This window comes from Pseudophryne corroboree, chromosome 9, assembly GCF_028390025.1.
Source record: "Pseudophryne corroboree isolate aPseCor3 chromosome 9, aPseCor3.hap2, whole genome shotgun sequence".
NCBI classification, from domain to species: Eukaryota; Metazoa; Chordata; class Amphibia; order Anura; family Myobatrachidae; genus Pseudophryne; species Pseudophryne corroboree.
Window position 1 is genome coordinate 26629047 of NC_086452.1, and position 12115 is coordinate 26641161.

The following is a 12115-nucleotide window of genomic DNA, read 5'->3' on the forward strand; positions in this document are numbered from 1 at the left end:
AATTCACTGGGGCTATGAGTTCATAATGAGTTCGATTCCAATCCAAGGCCCGGTCTGGGTGGAGTTTGTATGTACCCCCCACATTTGCGTGAGTTACCTGCAGCTGTTCCGGTTTCCTCCCATATAGCAACAGATGCAAGAGCAATGCAGTTGGGTCAGTCTTGGTCACTGTGGATATTTGCTGCTAGTTCTCTATCAGCCAGTGCACTCTATGGGCCTGGTCAGTCTATACGTCCCAAGAGTCCAAACTTTCAGGGCCGGGGTACCACTTTGGGCCCACATTCTTCTCCTTAAAATGTCATGCTTCATGTCATCAATGGACCTTATCCCCCAGCACTGGAGGATCTTGGGAGTTGTAGTTTATGAACAGACTAATGTTGTATCTTGTCTGGTAGGAGGGTTACGCACTATACTGTATTAAACGTTTAAGTTACGGCATGTGGTCAAACCAAGTACAGTATATAAATGTTTGTGACTTCCGAAATCCTTGTGCTGACTTTTCTAGTAATAAGTTTTACTGTACGTGAGTCTCCCACAGATATTATACAAGTATGTAGCCAACATAGCTCAACAACACTGGTAAGGGAAACCAATGCCGCCATACCCAATTTTGCATTCAAACAAAAACAGTACAATCACACACAGAATGGTGGTTGCTCAATCAGTTTATGGGCTCATCGCAGGCACATGTAAGGGAGGGCTTAGTCTAGACGAGAAAACACAAAACTCCCCCAGCACACCATAATGGACCAGCAAAAGAGAATTGCATCCTACATGATAATAGTAATGCAGAGATCTCAGCTACATACATATGGTAAGCCACCAGCCACGGCAGGGCGTCTCTGCTCTGGTGGTCCTACGCTACATGATAATAGCACCTACTTTGGGTCATACATTTATGCACAGTATTTGTAAACTTGACAGACAACTCTCCTGTAGGCACTTCAGGATCCTCCAATATGACACTACAAGGATCAGCATACCCTACAGCTACTGATCCTATCCATGCCTCTCAGAACAGTGACACAGATATAATAGTTGTTCAGTCAATGTATTGGTCCATCACAGACATTGGGGGAAGGAGGAGGTTGGGTGGGGGGTGGGGGGTCTGGGGGGGAGGAGGGGGTTAATCAAGACAAGAAAAGAAGAATCCCCCCAGCGCAATGATAACCTCAGAATTTGAACAAAAAAAACAAACCATAAGTTGATGCATGAAAGGCAAATACTGTAAGTTATAGAATAATTGTCAGCGCTAAGAGCCTGAGGCCACTCTGTTCCTACGCTACATTGTGCAGAGTGTCCTCGCTACAATATTACACTAGCGATTGTCAGTATTATATTAAAGAATTATAATATTTAACTCTAATTTGTGAAATTTAGGTAAGAAGTATGAAATGACAGAAACTGTATCCAACATCAATCAGACTGCGTAACTCATGCAGCGATGGAGTTTAAATAACGTTAGTCGGACTGAGAACTTACAGTATATATTACACTGGTATAGCATAATTTAGGGCATTATAGAAATAGAACTAAATGTACTGCAATCAGGGATCCATATGGAGCAATCTGTAAATTGGCAATTACACACATTGATACAGTGAGAATAAGGTGCTGGCTGGAATCCTCCTCCTGCTGCTGTGTTCTGTAATCTTTGGAGCTGCAAATGTCCTGCAATAACTTCTCCCCACTGTGCAGCATGTAGGGTAACACTGATAGTGCTCTCCAGTCTTCCAGGATATGTGTCTGATACCCATTTTCCACTGACATGAAAATCACCATGAATGTGCACCAACCAATGGGGGTCATTCCGAGTTGTTCGTTCATTATTTTTTTCTCGCAACGGAGCGATTAGTCGCTAATGCGCATGCGCAATGTCCGCAGTGCGACTGCGCCAAGTAAATTTACTATGCAGTTAGGTATTTTACTCACGGCATTACAAGGTTTTTTCTTCGTTCTGGTGATCGTAATGTGATTGACAGGAAGTGGGTGTTTCTGGGCGGAAACTGGCCGTTTTATGGGAGTGTGTGAAAAAACGCTACCGTTTCTGGGAAAAACACGGGAGTGGCTGGAGAAACGGAGGAGTGTCTGGGCGAACGCTGGGTGTGTTTCTGACGTCAAACCAGGAACGACAAGCACTGAACTGATCGCACTGGCAGAGTAAGTCTCGAGCTACTCAGAAACTGCACAGAGAAGTCTTTTCGCAATATTGCGAATCTTTTCGTTCGCAATTTTGATAAGCTAAGATTCACTCCCAGTAGGCGGCGGCTTAGCGTGTGCAAAGCTGCTAAAAGCAGCTTGCGAGCGAACAACTCGGAATGACCCCCATTGTCAGTTAAGGTCAGTGGCAATGGCTCTACCTGGGTCTAGTCACCTGGGGTCATCCTTCCCAGGTACCTAGCAGGGTTTTTACTGGGAAAGACCGGGGTGAGCGGAAGTGGAAATGGGTTACCCAGGTCATCCGGGTAACTCGTTTACAGCATGGTAATTGGCCCAAAAACCCATCACCCATGACAGCCATCACCGGGGAGGGAGAGATTACAGCCTCCTCGTATTGTCCAGACTGTTCCGGATTTTACCCCAGCCCCGCTTACCATGCAAGCAGGCTACAATCTCTCCCTGCTTGTCTCCAGTGTTGCCTGCCGAACAACGCCCAGTCCGCGGGTCTGTTGTTACGGGAGGTGCTGCTTGTGTTCGCATAATGGGGGCTGCCCAGCACAGAACAAGGCCGCCCAGCATGCAAAGGGCCACCTAGCATCGTGAGCGCAATCTAATTACGGTCGCATTGCTGGGCCAGATTTTTAAGCATGCCCCCTGCATTTTTCCTCAGAGTGGCTGTGTGTGGCACCATGTTGTGTGGAACACCGCATTGACGCCCCCCCCCCCCCCCCTCTGCTGCCGTGGTCAATCACAGCGCGATTGCATCCTTCAGGTGTGCAATGGCACCTTGAGGGTTAGCACATGTGCAGCGCATGTGCAGATTGACAAAAATCACTAGTTTACCATTTTCGGTAATCTGTGGGCCTTACTGAATAAGACCCTTTAACGTCAAAATTTGCAATTCAAGTAAATATGTGCGTCTGTGATTCTCCCGGCAGATCGCAAGGATCTGCGCTGATTTCTGCTTCTTAGACCTCCCACTTCCTGTCAGCCATTGCACAATCTGTATATGTAGCAGGTATGGCCATGAGAGGGCGGTGTTGCCACCATTACAGCATGCCTTGCGTTGCAATTGCATTTAGCCATCATTGGTGTTAAAATAGGAGAGCGCTTCTGCACTGTCTCCAATATTCTGATGGGGATGATGCTTCATTCCCTTACCAAGATGGCTGCCACTACTATTACTGCGTATGCACAGCGCCACCTTGTTACTGTGTGCGAGTGACATAGTGGGAGAAGGACATATCCACCTTGGCTCCTAAGACCTGCAATGCTATTATCTGCATAGACCGCCGTTCCGGCATATGCACCACTACCGTATACCGGAGACAGGGATTGGCTGGTGCCTGTCACTACCCTGCTCCACTATAAACCCTGCTTCATGCTCTATAGCCAGTCTTACAGTTACTAAGGGGTCTATTTACTAAGCCTTGGATGGAGATAAAGTGAAGAGAGATAAAGTAACAGACAATCAGCTCTTAACTGTCATTCTTTAAAGACAGCCTGTAACGGGATCTGGTTAGCATGAGTGTGGTCGGGATGTGGTTTAGGCACTAAATTAAGCTGCGAGACAGGGGTGGGGGTGTGGGGTGGGGGGTTAGGGTTAAGTTGTGGAGGAGGGGTCACAGTATGTTGCCACTAGGGAAGGGGCCTAAAGACATGGTGTCTGGTAACGTCCTCATGTACAACCCACAGCTGCAAGTTAAGAGGGAGAGAGAGTTGGGTGTGTGTGTGTGTGTGTGTGTGTGTGTGTGTGTGTGTGTGTGTGTGTGTGTGTGTGTATATATACATATATACACATATACATATACACTCCCTCTCAGATCACATACTGAACTGCAACTGAATGTATTGCTGTATTAAGATTGGTGGAATCTAATCATCAGGATCTAAGAACCTTGTGTCTTGCTGTCCTATCACACGCCAATAACTTTTTTCTTCTTGTATAAGAAGACCTAAAGGCACACAGCCTGATACTTTAACAGAAGAGCATCCAAAGAATTATATCTCCAGCCAAAACTTTATAGCAATTAATGGCGGGACATAATTAATCTCATACTGAAAAGATTTAGAGATATATCCCTGAAGAAGTCACCAAAGAGGCCAAACGCGTTGGGTAACTGTGTTTTGAAATCAGAGTGAAAATATCACTGTAAATGTCTGTACTCGAATGACTGGCGCTAACAATGTGTAAACAAATATTTTTATTACAATAAATGTGATGTTGTCATTATGAAGAGTGTCTACAGGATCATTATAGATTTAAGTTTTAAAGGTACACACATACAGCCCCTCCCATTAAATCAGTTAGACTACATTAAACGTGTAAGTCATATAAGTGCTCCACTATACAGTACATTCCTATTTTCAGTCCCAGTAACAGGGGACTCTATTGAGGTAGCAGCTACTTTAAGATATCCTCGTGTTGTGGCGCAGGATAAATACATTATTTTTACTATAGCTATATAATTATATATATATAATTTATGTGTGTGTGTGTAATGAATGTGACATATATACTGTATATGCAAGTATAGGGTGTAAAATGCATTGCAAACTAAAATAAGATTTTACTCACCGGTAAATCTATTTCTCGTAGTCCGTAGTGGATGCTGGGAACTCCGTAAGGACCATGGGGAATAGCGGCTCCGCAGGAGACTGGGCACAACTAAAAGAAAGCTTTTAGACTACCTGGTGTGCACTGGCTCCTCCCACTATGACCCTCCTCCAAGCCTCAGTTAGGATACTGTGCCCGGAAGAGCTGACACAATAAGGAAGGATTTTGAATCCCGGGTAAGACTCATACCAGCCACACCAATCACACCGTATAACTTGTGTTACTATACCCAGTTAACAGTATGAAATATAACTGAGCCTCTCAACAGATGGCTCAACAATAACCCTTAGTTAGGCAATAACATTAACTACATACAAGTATTGCAGACAATCCGCACTTGGGATGGGCGCCCAGCATCCACTACGGACTACGAGAAATAGATTTACCGGTGAGTAAAATCTTATTTTCTCTGACGTCCTAGTGGATGCTGGGAACTCCGTAAGGACCATGGGGATTATACCAAAGCTCCCAAATGGGCGGGAGAGTGCGGATGACTCTGCAGCACCGAATGAGAGAACTCAAGGTCCTCCTCAGCCAGGGTATCAAATTTGTAGAATTTTGCAAACGTGTTTGCCCCTGACCAAGTTGCAGCTCGGCAAGTTGTAAAGCCGAGACCCCTCGGGCAGCCGCCCAAGATGAGCCCACTTTCCTCGTGGAATGGGCTTTTACTGATTTAGGATGCGGCAATCCAGCCGCAGAATGCTCCAGCTGAATTGTGCTACAAATTCAGCGAGCAATAGTCTGCTTAGAAGCAGGAGCACCTATTTTGTTGGGTGCCTACAGGATAAAAAGCGAATCAGTTTTCCTGACTCCAGCCGTCCTGGAAATATAAATTTTTAAGGCCCTGACTACGTCCAGTAACGTGGAATCTTCCAAGTCCCTAGTATCCGCAGGCACTACAATAGGTTGGTTTAAGTGAAAAGCTGATACCACCTTAGGGAGAAACTGGGGACGAGTCCTCAATTCTGCCCTATCCATATGGAAAATCAGATAAGGGCTTTTACATGACAAAGCCGCCAATTCTGACACACGCCTGGCCGAAGCCAAGGCCAATAACATGACCACTTTCCACGTGAGATATTTCAAATCCACAGTTTTAAGTGGCTCAAACCAATGTGATTTTAGGAAACTCAACACCACGTTGAGATCCCAAGGTGCCACAGGAGGCACAAAAGGGGGCTGAATATGTAGCACTCCCTTTACAAATGTCTGAACTCCAGGCAGTGAAGCCAGTTCTTTCTGGAAGAAAATCGACAGAGCCAAAATCTGGACCTTAATGGAACCAAAGTTTAGGCCCATAGTCACTCCTGACTGTAGGAAGTGCAGAAAACGACCCAGCTGAAATTCCTCTGTTGGGGCCTTCCTGGCCTCACATCACGCAACATATTTTCGCCAAATACGGTGATAATGGTTTGCGGTTACTTCTTTCCTGGCTTTTATCAGCGTAGGAATGACTTCCTCCGGAATGCCGTTTTCCTTTAGGATCCGGAATTCAACCACCATGCCGTCAAACGCAGCCGCGGTAAGTCTTGGAACAGACAGGGTCCCTGCTGTAGCAGATCCTGTCTGAGCGGTAGAGGCCATGGGTCCTCTGATATCATTTCTTGAAGTTCTGGGTACCAAGCTCTTCTTGGCCCATCCGGAACCACGAGTATCGTTCTTACTCCTCTTTTTCTTATTATTCTCAGTACCTTTGGTATGAGAGGCAGAGGAGGGAATACATAAACTGACTGGTACACCCACGGTGTCACTAGAGCGTCCACAGCTATTGCCTGAGGGTCCCTTGACCTGGCGCAATATCTAGTTTTTTATATAGGCGGGACGCCATCATGTCCACCTGTGGCCTTTCCCAACGGTTTACCAACAGTTGGAAGACTTCTGGATGAAGTCCCCACTCTCCCGGGTGTAGGTCGTGTCTGCTGAGGAAGTCTGCTTCCCAGTTGTCCACTCCCGGAATGAACACTGCTGACAGTGCTAAGACGTGATTCTCCGCCCATCGGAGAATCCTTGTGGCTTCTGCCATCGCCATCCTGCTTCTTGTGCCGCCCTGTCGGTTTACAAGGGCGACTGCCGTGATGTTGTCTGATTGGATCAGTACCGGCTGGTTTTGAAGCAGAGGCCTTGCCAGACTTAGGGCATTGTAAATGGCCCTCAGTTCCAGAATATTTATGTGTAGGGACGACTCCTGACTTGACCAAAGTCCTTGAAAATTTCTTCCCTGTGTGACTGCCCCCCAGCCTCGAAGGCTGGCATCCGTGGTTACCAGGACCCAGTCCTGTATGCCGAATCTGCGGCCCTCTTGAAGATGAGCACTCTGCAGCCACCACAGTAGAGATACCCTGGTCCTTGGAGACAGGGTTATCAGTCGATGCATTTGAAGATGCGATCCCGACCACTTGTCCAAGAGGTCCCACTGAAAGGTTCTTGCATGGAACCTGCCGAATGGAATTTTGCTTCGTAAGAAGCTACCATTTTCCCCAGGACTCGTGTGCAGTGATGCACCGATACCTGTTTTGGTTTCAGGAGGTCTCTGACTAGAGATGACAACTCCTTGGCTTTCTCCTGCGGGAGAAACACTTTTTTCTGTTCTGTGTCCAGAACCATCCCCAGGAACAGTAGGCGTGTGGTAGGAACCAGCTGTGACTTTGGAATGTATAGAATCCATCCGTGCTGTTGTAGCACTTCCCAAAATAGTGCTACTCCGACCAACAACTGCTCCTTGGACCTTGCCTTTATAAGGAGATCGTCCAAGTACGGGATAATTAAAACTCCCTTTTTTCGAAGGAGTATCATCATTTCTGCCATTACCTTGGTAAAGACCCTCGGTGCCGTGGACAGTCCAAACGGCAGTGTTTGGAATTGGTAATGGCAATCCTGTACCCCAAATCTGAGGTACTCCTGGTGAAGATGGTAAATGGGGACATGTAGGTAAGCATCCTTGATGTCCAGGGATACCATGTAATCCCCCTCCTCCAGGCTTGCAATAACCGCCCTGAGCGATTCCATCTTGAACTTGAATATTTTCATGTATGTGTTCAAGGATTTCAAATTTAAAATGGGTCTCACCGAACCGTCCGGTTTCGGTACCACAAACAGTGTGGAATAGTAACCCCGTCCTTGTTGAAGTAGGGGCACCTTGACTATCACCTGCTGGGAATACAGCTTGTGAATTGCCTCTAGCACAGCCTCCCTGCCTGAGGGAGTTGTCGGCAAGGCAGATTTGAGGAAACGGCGGGGGGGAGACGCCTCGTATTCCAGCTTGTACCCCTGAGATACTACTTGAAGGATCCAGGGATCCACCTGTGAGCGATCCCACTGATTGCTGAAATTTTTGAGGCGGCCCCCCACCGTACCTGGCTACGCCTGTGGAGCCCCAGCGTCATGCGGTGGACTCAGAGGAAGCGGGGGAAGAATTTTGATTCTGGGAACTGGCTGACTGGTGCAGCTTTTTCCCTCTTCCCTCGTCTCTGTGCAGAAAGGAAGCGCCTTTGACCCGCTTGCATTTCTGAAGCCGAAAGGACTGTACCTGATAATACAGTGCTTTCTTAGGCTGTGAGGAAACCTGAGGTAAAAAATTTTCTTCCCAGCTGTTGCTGTGGATACGAGGTCCCAGAGACCATCCCCAAACAATTCCTCACCCTTATAAGGCTCTATGTGCCTTTTAAAGTCAGCATCACCTGTCCAGTGTCGGGTCTCTAATACCCTCCTGACAGAATGGACATTGCATTAATTCTGGATGCCAGCCGGCAAAATATCCCTCTGTGCATCCCTCATATATAAGACGACGTCTTATGTTCGCAAAATAGTATCCCTGTTCGACAGGGTTACAGACCACGCTGCAGCAGCACTATCTGCAGGTCTCAGTCTAGTACCTGAGTGTGTAAATACAGACTTCAGGATAGCCTCCTGCTTTTTATCAGCAGGTACCTTCAAAGTGGCCGTATCCTAAGACGGCAGTGCCACCTTTTTTGACAAACGTGTGAGCGCCTTGTCCACCCTAGGGGATATCTCCCAGCGTAACTTATCCTCTGGCGGGAAAGGGTACGCCATCAGTAACTTTTTAGAAATTACCAGTTTCTTATCGGGGGAACCCACGCTTTTTCACACTTCATTCACTCATTTGATGGGGGAACAAAACACTGCCTGCTTTTTCTCCCCAAACATAAAACCCTTTTTTAGCGGTACTTGGGTTAATATCAGAAATGTGTAACACATTTTTTATTGCCGGGATCATGTAACGGATGTTCCTAGTGGATTGTGTATATGTCTCAACCTCGTCGACACTGGAGTCAGACTCCGTGTCGACATCTGTGTCTGCCATCTGAGGGAGCGGGCGTTTTTGAGCCCCTGATGGCCTTTGAGACGCCTGGGCAGGCGCGGGCTGAGAAGCCGGCTGTCCCATAGCTGTTACGTCATCCAGCCCTTTATGTAAGGAGTTGACACTGTCGGTTTATACCTTCCACCTATCCATCCACTCTGGTATCGGCAGTGCCAGATTAATGTCTGCATGGGCCTGGAGCTGAAATTCATGAAGGGCCTATTGTGTCGCTGCAAAGCTTGATTAAGGAGGGGGGGAGCAGGGGATACGTTATTTCACCCCCCACCCCCTCTCCCCATGCTTGCCATGAACCTCCGGCCGATTACATGTATTTTTCTTTTTTTAATGAAGACGTTCAGTGGCCTAAAGGGCCCTACACATTGGCCGATCCGCCGCCGAGCTGCCCAACGGCAGATACGGCCGACGGGCGACTCGGCGGCGCGCGGGGGGGGGCAGCGACGGGGGGAGTGAAGTTTCTTCACTCCCCCCGTCACGCGGCTCCATTGAAGTGCAGGCAAATATGGACGATCTCATCCATATTGGCCTGCATGCACAGCCGACATGGCCCCAGCGATGAACGAGATCGTTCATATCATGCAGTGATATCGCCCAGTGTGTAGGGCCCATAAGGGCCAGGCCCCCATGTGTTCAGCGGTTTCCTCCAACTCTGCCATCATGCACCTTGAAGCCGAGTACCCAGCATGGCCAACTTGCATCAGTGGTGGGCACTGATTTACATTAGCCCTTTGAAGAGACCATCGCACAGAAGAAGCAGTGAAGGACGGCTGTGCTCTTCTGCTGCGTAAGTGAGTTATGCACCAAGAGAGCAAGCACAACTGTCACATAACAGGAGACTCATTAAATCCCCACCAGTGACCACCGTATATTACACAGAGCACCAGTGACCACCGTATATCACAGAGAGCATTGCAGTGACCACCATATATTAGAGGGCATTGCAGTGACCATGTATATTACAGAGAGCACTGCAGTGACCATGTATATTACAGAGAGCACTGCAGTGACCATGTATATTACAGAGAGCACTGCAGTGACCATGTATATTACAGAGAGCATCACAGTGACCACCATATATTAGAGAGCATCAGTGATCACCGTATATTACAGAGAGCATCAGTGACCACCATATTATACAGAGAGCATCAGTGATCACCGTATATTACAGAGAGCATCAGTGACCACCATATTATACAGAGAGCATCAGTGATCACCGTATATTACAGAGAGCATCACTGATCACCGTATTATACAGAGAGCATCAGTGACCACCGTATTATACAGAGAGCATCAGTGATCACCGTATATTACAGAGAGCATCACTGATCACCGTATTATACAGAGAGCATCAGTGACCACCGTATTATACAGAGAGCATCAGTGATCACCGTATATTACAGAGAGCATCAGTGACAACCATATTATACAGAGAGCATCAGTGACCACCGTATATTACAGAGAGCATCATTGACCACCGTATTATACAGAGAGCATCACTGACCACTGTATATTACAGAGAGCATTGGCGACCACCATATATTATAGAAAGCATCACAGTGACCACAGTATATTACAGAGATCATTGTAGTGACCATGTATATTAAAGAGATCATCAGTGACCACCATATATTACAGAGATCATCAGTGATTACTATATATTACAGAGAGCATCACAGCAGGGACCCCTGGAATGGGATAAATCAGACAGCAAGCTGTAGGCAGATCTATAGAGAGACAGACAGACAGGGAGGTACAAAGGAGCAGTGTTACCTCTAAACACAGAAACCTCTCTTTATTACCTGTGTTAGGATAATTTATCAACCACCAAAACGTGCACAATTTACGCAGAACTTTTTCTAGAAATGCCTATTATAGGAGCACACTCCATTGCACTCCGTAGGTATGGTCCATTTAAAGCATATTTTACCTGTCCTTATGTTCTGCTATCCTCTAAGAGTGTGTCAATAGTTATCTTTACTGCCATGCAGAGGTATAACTGGGGTTGATGGCGCCCAGGGCAAATAAAAAATTGGTGCCCGCGCCAACTATATAGTACCCAGAACATCGCACTGGGATGCACACACCGGACACAGGGCAATTGTCATTCCTGTTAAAAGCCCTGACATACAGAGCAAAGAACCTCCAGTAAGGGAGAGCAACAAAGATGCATGGGACGGAGAGAGCAAGAGACACCTAGGACAGAGAGAGAGACACCTGGGGAAGAGAGAGAGAGAGCGATAGACGCCTGGGACGGAGAGAGAGCGAGAGACACATGGGACACAGAGAGACAGATACACCTGGGGCAGAGAGAGAGAGAGAGACACCTGGGGCAGAAAGAGAGTCAGAGACACCTGGAACAGAGAGAGAGATGTGGAGCAGAGAAAGAGACGTGAAGCAGAGAGAGAGATGTGGAGCAGAGAGAGAGAGACATGAAGCAGAGAAAGTGAGAGCTGTGGAGCAGAACAAGAAAGCAAGAGATACCTGGAGCAAAGGAAGAGCAAGAGACACCTGCATAGAGTGAGTGAGAGACTCCTGGAATGGAGAGAGAGAGACAACTGAGGCAGAGAGAGAGTGAGAGACTCCTGGAGTAGAGAGAGTGAGAGACACCTGGAGCAGAGAGACCTGGAGCAGAGAGAAAGCGAGGGACATCCGGGGCAGAGAAAAAGCAAGAGACACCTGGAGCAGAGAGAGAGAGAAATACCTGGAGCAGAGAGGGAGAACAAGAGACATCTGAAGCAGAGAGAGATGTGGAGCAGGGAGAGTGAGAAAGAGAGCTGTGGATCAGAGTGAGAGAGAGAGAGAGAGAGAGAGAGAGAGAGAGAGAGAGAGAAAGAGCAAGAGATGTGGAGCAGAGGGAGAGGAAGAGACACCTGCAGCAAAGAGGGAGCGAGAGACACCTGGAGCAGATAGAGAGACGTGGAGCAGAGATCTACAGACACCTGGGCCAGAGAGAGAGAGAGAGAGAAAGAGACACCTGGAGCAGAGAGAGAGCAAGAGCAAGA